Source organism: Tamandua tetradactyla, chromosome 20, assembly GCF_023851605.1.
Source record: "Tamandua tetradactyla isolate mTamTet1 chromosome 20, mTamTet1.pri, whole genome shotgun sequence".
Classification (NCBI taxonomy): domain Eukaryota; kingdom Metazoa; phylum Chordata; class Mammalia; order Pilosa; family Myrmecophagidae; genus Tamandua; species Tamandua tetradactyla.
This window is the reverse complement of record NC_135346.1, coordinates 18,343,222-18,351,005: the sequence shown is the minus strand read 5'-3', so window position 1 is coordinate 18,351,005 and position 7,784 is coordinate 18,343,222. Positions and strand designations below refer to the sequence as shown.

The following is a 7,784-nucleotide window of genomic DNA, read 5'->3' as shown; positions in this document are numbered from 1 at the left end:
CCGGCTCCATATGTATGGACATATGCGTGCAAGTGCTTGTGTGTGAGTGTGTGTGAGAGAGAGAAAGAAAGAGAGAAGCATCAGCCCCGGGCTCTGGGGCCACATCATAGAGAGGTGAGCTATGGGGAGCATCAGGGAAGCATGATTTAGAGCCTCATTCCCACTGCCCTTCACTGTGCTGCAAGGACAGTTCAATGTAATATATAATTACTGCCACTCAACAAGGCTGCACTGTACACAGAGCTCCCCACCTTCCTCTCGTTCACTCCCATCTACCTTCAGACTATAAATCAGTTTTCAATCCTGAGTGTTACCAGTAAATTTCAAGCTCAGGATCCTTGCCTCATATTCCTATATCCCTGGGGGGTGATTCAGTCTCTGGGCGGCCCCTTTTTCCCCCAGTCCTGATTCTGACATCATTCCTATCCCCTAATTGATGGTGGAAGGGGTAGTGGGGAGGCTGGAATTGGCTCTAGGGTCTCTGGAGCCCTGACTTGGAGTAGGGGTGGGCAGCGCTGTGTCTAACGTGGTTCAGCCAGGCCTGAGCTTGACACTGCCGAGTGTTCAGCACTGTGGAAATGGTCCTGATCACTTGGGAGGGAAGGTGCTGAAACAAGCTCCTCCTCCCAGAATGGCAACTCTTCCCAGCCCTGAGCCTCTTCACTGCCCCCACGATGTGCCAGAAAGAGGCAGGTGGGCACCTTCCTGGGAGAAGCCTGGAATAACAACACCCTCATCTGGGGCTGAACTGGGGATGAGGAGGTTCCAGCCGGTTTTGCCCTGAGCTGGGATGGAAAATCCCATGGTGTACCTTGGGGGGATTAAAGGGCAAATCAAAAGAGGAATTTTTGATAGGTAACTAGCAGGTCCCTTGAAGACTATGATCCTCCTTTTTAAAAAACGTGGATGCCTCACTTCCCTCCCCTCTTTGCCAGAATGGCTACAATAGACTCCTCACTGGTCTAACTGCATCACTAGTACCCCTCCAACACATCTTTTTGCTGAATGGAAATCAGAACACACTTCTTGTTCCCCTGATTAAATCTCTTCTTAAACTTCCCTTCTCTCTCAGGATAACACCAAATTCTTCATCATGGCTCACAAGACTGGAGCCTGCCCACCTTAGTCATATCAATCTCACTGGATACCACTCGTCCCCACATCATCTCCAGCCATATTGCTATTTATTCAACATTCCTGCCACCACGTCTTTGCGCTGGCAGTCCCACAGTCTGGAATGCTCTTCCCCTGGCTCCTATCTTCCAGATCTGCTCTAATTACCCCACCTGAAGTAGATCCCTATGGCCCTGCTCTCTTAATTTCTATCTCAAAACCCTGTTCGTTCACTTCATAATACTTATCACAATTCATAATTCTAGATCAATTTGCTGGTTTCCTCGTGCGTTTTGTTTGTTGTTTGTTTGTGGTTCTGTAAAGGCAGCAACCACATTGTCTTATTCACTACCATATTCCAGGTACTTAGCATAAAGTTGGAATATAGTAGGTGTTCCTTAAATATTCTTTGAATGAACTGAATGTGTGAGGAGTGGCTGCCAAGAGGAAGTTTTACAAGCTGAAGCTGACTTTACTTACTCCTACCCCCATTTGCAAATGGCAAAAGCTAGTCAGATTCCCTAGAACTAGCTTACAGGAGTGCTGGGGGTGTGGGGGAAGCGGGAAGGAGGGTTCCCCCAGGGCCTCAGCCTACCTTTCTCCTTTGGGAAGACTTCTGCCCCAGCCATCATTCCCTATACCCCTTTCTCCCAACAAGGTCCCTGGATTGCCAGCCAAGCTTGGGCCAGCCCAAACTGATAGCTGTGCCCACTGCTGGAGACAGAGGACAAGAGCATGAAAGGAGGAGGGGATGTGTGGGCCAAGCTGGGGACAGCAAGGGGAGCTGAGGGGGAAGCTCTTCCATACATTATAATATTCACAAAGAAAATGCATTTGAATAAGCAGGTATTGAGCAAGCTGCTCTAATTCCTAAATGGCTTTACTGACTGAGAGGAGCTTCCTTGCGGAGGAGGGGCTGGGAAATGTCAGGAACCATCTCCACAGCATCCCTGTCCTTGTGCTTTTAGATTCAGGACATGATTCTTGTGGCTAACAGAACGCGGTGATCTCTAACCTCAGCCTCCACTCCACCCCCAGAGTCTGGGGAGCCTGAGGATGCTGGATATTGCATCATGGGTCTAAAGGTTGAGAGAATTCCTGGGTCTGTAAGCAACTGAATGTGACTACAGTGATGCTCTGGTGACCAAGTATTACTACATGTAGGCACATGAAAACATCCCTGTTATTGTGCGTACCTGTGGACTGTATCCCACACCTCTGGGAACAAGTGTCATTGTGTTTACCTGTTCTGTGTGGATATGTGCACACTCCTATGTCTCCATCCATTTGTACTCCTCCTTATGTTGCTGGGAGCAGGAGGGGTGCAGCCTCAGCTAGGGAATCATGCTTTTTCAAGGACTAATGACTTTTATCAGAATGATACTGAACTGATGACACAGAGGCTCCAGAGAGAAGCCAGAGAAGTGATTGGGACAGAGTGGAGGTTGCCCAGGCTTGGGGACTCAAGGACCCGATCTCTCAGAAAGCCCATTTCAGCTCTCTTCAGATTTTAGAGGGCTCAGGTTATAGGGACAAAGGAGGTCCAAAAGGCACTGAAAAGATTTGGTCAGAATCCTCAGTATGTTCTGCCACCTCTCCCTGAACCCTCCATTCCTTGCCTTGCTCTCCTGCCCTCACTTGACCATGGCTGTCACTGGGGAAAGGAGACGAGAGTCCAGAAGTTTGCAGAGTATCCAGTCTGTGGGACTGGGCCATCACCAAGCACAAACTCCTCACATTGGTCAGAGAAGATAAATGTTAGCCTCTCCTAAAGGTTTTAGAGAGATTTCACAAAGACCTGGGCCTGCTGCCCACAGGATCACACTGGCAAAGCTCCTCCACCTCACTGCTGAGGAGCAGCCACCTCCTCCGCAAGCCAGAGAGTTCCAGCCCCCTTAGCACAGCCTGGCATACAGTAAGTATTCAATAAATATTAGCTATTGTGAGAATTAGCATAATCTCCTAGTGGCAAGGCTCTGAGGGTGGTTGCTGGAGAGAGGGGCTCAGCTTCCAGGACCCTGGAGTTACAGGGTGGGGGCAGTACAAAGTAGGCATGGTGCCAAGATGATCGCCTTGTGGACTAAGGAGCTAGGGACGCTGACCCCACTGTAGCCTCTCCTCCCCCTGCCCCAGCCTCCCAGGTGATCCTCCCTGTGGGACCTGCAGGGAGTCCTTCCTCTGTCCCAGGCAGACCCAATGACCTTTTGCTCAAGTCCGCAAATATGTTCTTGGTGAATCTTGGAAATGAAATTGTGCTCAACATTTGTACAGGGCTTTTCTGCCGCTCAGCCCTTTATAGACATTAGTTAATTAAATGGAGAAAGAGGAGGGCCGGGCATCCACACAGTCAGGGATTCTGGGCCCTCCTGACCTGGGCAGCTTCAGTCTCATGCATCTCTTCTTGTTTCCCTGCAAGGCTAGGTTTACTCCAAAGAGCCCAGCACGTGAGGATTTGGCCACAGAGTGAGAAAGCAAGGAAAGGCTGGTATCTGACAGTATATAGAGTAGGTAGAGGTCTTCCTGAGGTCATTCTGTCCTTCCCACAGCCAACCATAACTAGCAACTAGCAATGGGTCTGAAAGTGTCACTATGCGCCTGCTGTGAGCAGGCCAGCCACCAAATAAGCCAGCCCTCTCCCTCTTTGGAGGAGGAAATAAGGACAGACAGACAGTAATTAGAGCCAGGACAGGTTGCCAAGGCTTCTTTCCAGAGGTCCAGGGTAATAGGGCACACATCTATTTGACCTGCTGTAGTGACCAGGGCCAACATCTCAGCCTCTCTGGGAGTCAGAATCCTGGAGAGCTGCTCCCAGCCTGGAGAGAAGCACCTAAACCTTTGCACACTATGCTCCTTCTGGCCACAGTGGTGGAGAGAGTGAGACCCCAATATCAGTGGAATTTCCTGCATTCTCCACCCCCCACCCCCATCATCTCCCTACTATCCTCAGATCCAGCTTGTGCCAGCAGTGAGTCTGGGAGTGGAGCTACCCTCTATCAAGCAGCAAGTCAATTCCTTCCCACCTGGGGAAAAAAAGAGAGAGGAGGAGGGAGGAGAAAACAAAGGAACAGAGAGAGATTGAGACAGACAGAGAGACAGACACAGAGAGATATCTAGCACTAGGGGTAAAAGTGAGAAGGACCAAGAGAGAAACACAAAGACAGATAGACTGATCTAGGAAGGAAAAGGACATATTTCAGACTGAAACTGTGGGAGAAAGGAAAGGAAGAATACTAGGGGACTGGGAGAAGGAAGAAACAACCCTCAGGGTTAAAGTGGTGGGTGTCAAGACTGTAGATCTCTTGGTTCAACCAGGGACAATCCCATCTAGAAACCCTCCCAGCCACCCACACTGGGGGCCCTGAGGAAGTACCACAGGCCCCTGGAAGGGTAGTCATACCTCACACCCCTGCTGTCTCATCTTCATATCCCCAAAAAGACCGCATCCACAAACACCTGTCAGATCTGTAGGGTCCTTGAAGAGACTGGTGGTACAGCCTCTTCCCTGATCCTACCACAGGGAATACAAGGCTGGAGGCCCAGGTCCCTCCTCCCATGGTTAGTGTCCCCCAGGCCTGGCTGCCCCTTCCCACCCTGATCCCATCAGTCTGCCTGGTGCTGAATGGGGAGTCAGCAATTCCAGAGGCCCAGCCAAGTCCAGCAAAGGAGGGCCTGACCTCCCCTTGCTGTAATTATCTGTCTCATAAAAAACAGGCATTGAACTTCATAAAACCAATTAAGATTGCAGGGCCAGGGCACAGGAGCAAGCAGGAGTCCAGTTAGCTCTGGCAACAGTGAGAGCCAACTCCAAGGGCAGAGCAGCATCTAATGGCTCCCTCCTCTCGGGCCTAACCCCAAAGGCCACAGTACAAATCTCCTGCAGAAAGCAGCAGAAGAAGCTGAGGTCAGACCCAAGGAAGGACTGGTTGGCTGGCAAGGGCAGTGAATTCTGGCAGAGGCTGATCTCTTTTGTGACAAGTAGGCCAGCAGAGCCTGGTTCTTCCCTCCATAGTCCTCTGATTCCAGGAAGCCTCAAAACCTTCCCATCAAGTTACCAAGGCAACTAGGGCCTTGCAAGCCCTGCAGCAATGAAGAGAGCAAAGATTGACAGCAGCCCCATACAAACTGCCAGTCCCTGCTTCCTTGTTCCAGGATCTGTTTTACTATGGGTTATAGGTTTGTCTTACATAGCTCAGTCCCACGTGGGTAAAAAGAAAGCATCAAAGCCTCCCTCATTGACAGGTGGAATGGGGTAGATGGAGGCTCCTCCACAACTTCCCACAGGCCAGATTCTGCAACTCCTGGCCCAGCCCTGCTCTTAAAGGCCAGTGGATGTCTCTTCCATAACCACCTACTCTCTCCATAGAGAGACAGTATTGCTAAGGGAGCATGAGTATGGGCTGATTTGGAATCAGACAGAAATGGTTTAACTCCTGGCTTGAACATTTTGTAAGACTCCATGACCTTGGGCAAGTCACTTCTTTCTGAGTCTCAGTTTCCTTAGCTGTATAATGTGGATAATACGGTGGTTCTCCAGGATTTAATACTGTGCATCTAATGTGCTTGCACAGGGCTTGGCACTGGGTAACCTAAAAAACATAAAAAAGACTATCAAAATTTTATCATTATTATTACTATTTTAATATTTACTATCATTAGGCATGTGCCTCTGTTTACTTACCTAAAATTGGAATCATAATTAGACATGATTCTATGGGTTTTTGAGGATTACCTGAGACAAAAGCAGGTGAAATGCTTAGACCATTGCCTAACCCAGGGCAAGTGCCCAATGAATAGGAGCTTTTATTCAGAGTTCCATCTCTCCTTCCTTTCCCTACCCCAACCCCGATGAAAACTGCAAGGGCTGGAGAGCCAATGCCAGCATGCGGGGTCCTGAAAATGGCTTCTAGAACTGGAGTGGGGAGCAGTCATTCCCACTGAGCAGTCCTGGCGAACTTCCTCCTCACTTCCAGAGCAGCAATGAGTCCTTGACTTCTGCACTCCCTCATTCCATTCCAGAGGCCTGAGTTTCCCTGAGCAGGCTGATGTCTATTCTATCTAATGCCCAGTATCCTGGAGAAAGGGAGTAAATGGCCACTTAGAATGGGAAAAGGTTCTGTCCCTGTACAGATGTCTGGCTGGGGGAGAGACACAAGGAACTGGGTGAGAGGACCACTTGGGTGGGGGCTCTGATGCCTCTTAAAGGACCTATCTTTTGTTGGTCCAGCTGAGGCCTCATTTCGGAAAGGAGACCTCAGATACAGCTGAGTAGGGCAGGCTACTCTCTCAAACTCTCAACATCTTCCACCTTGAAAACACCAACACTCCTCCTGGGCTCAACCACACTTTCTAGCCTTTGAGACCAGTCCCATCTGGGCCTTCTCCTCCACCTTCCACCCCTCACCTGTCTGCTATCAAGCCATGGAGCACTTGGGGCTGATTACAGAGGGCCTTGCAACTGACCATCTACCTTACTGCCGCCCTTCCACATGTCTGTGCTGGTCCAAACACCAACGAATTGCACAGATGGTACCCCAGGGATTTCCACTGTGTGCCACAATCACAGAGTGGGCTAGAACTGCAGCCAGAAGAATTTAGGTAAAATTCCAGGAAGAATTTCTTACTTCAAAGAGCTGAGAGTCACAGGGCACAGGCAAGCTATGGAATTTGCTTTCCTTCAGATTTTCAATCAGAGAAAGGCCTCCAATCCTACCCTGTCCTAGAGAGCTTGAGAGTTGATACCTCAGTGGAGGTGGGGTGAAATGGCATAGAGTTGGTGGCCGAAAGGACTTTTAGGACATTGGAGAAGGGTAGGGCAGTTCTCCTCCTGTCAGACCCTCCCAGGCCCCCCCAACATGGGCTTGTCTTTCCCTTCCCCCTCCTCTCCAGCCTAGAAAAGATGCTGTCTTAATTTTCAGGGCACCCCTGGGGCCCTAAGGGATGGGGTAGAGCCCTAGCAGCCTAGTAGTTCCTGTAGATCTATACTCTAGGGAAGACCAGTGGAGCTGGGATCAGATGGCAGGGATCAGACCTGAGGATGACTTGGGCATGTCCTTCCCCAAAGCAAATGCACACACTGGGCCTGTCTCCCCAGCTCCACTGGCAACACAGCCTTGGTCTCTAACCCAGAGATCCCATCCTCCACACCAGCTACCACACCCTGAACATCCCCCCCAGGAAATTAGAGGTGCTAGAAGTAAAAAGGCTGGGCTTTTCTTCTGGGGCCGTGTAACCATATACAGGCATTCTATCCTCCCTGTGCCTATAAACCAATCTCTATACCAGACCTGTTATTGGGAAGGAGGAATTCCTAAGGGTCTGGTTGGTGGCTTTGGGATGACAGGGTAGGAGATGAAGAAGCCAGGGAGAGACAAGTGGAAAGGAAGCAGGAGTGGGACATTTTGGAAGACTACCCCCTTCTGGGTTTTCCCAAGCTAGCTGCTGTCTAGAAAATCCAGCTGTGCCACACCCACCAACCTGCTAGCACTCCCTGCCTTCTATCCCTATTTTACTCCCAGATAGGTCCAGGAGCAGCCAGGGGGTTGTGTTAGATCTGGGAGAAAGAAAGAAGCCTTTTTTTTTTTTTTTTAACATGATGAAGAACCTAGTGGGCAGGGCATGGGAAAGAACAACACGCATTAATCTGGAAATAATTTCGAAGAAAACCAAGACAT

At 49.9% G+C, this 7,784-nt stretch overlaps 1 long non-coding RNA gene across 1 annotated transcript in view; it reads right to left on the bottom strand.

Annotated features, from left to right (window-relative positions):
- Positions 1-1,799: 1,799 nt before the first annotated feature.
- The window catches only part of LOC143665025 (uncharacterized), a 143,935-nt gene continuing 137,950 nt past the window's right edge, over positions 1,800-7,784 (bottom strand). Inside the window, exon 4 of the long non-coding RNA XR_013166713.1 lies at positions 1,800-5,699. This is a non-coding gene — a long non-coding RNA (uncharacterized LOC143665025). The remainder of the gene's footprint in view (positions 5,700-7,784) is intronic.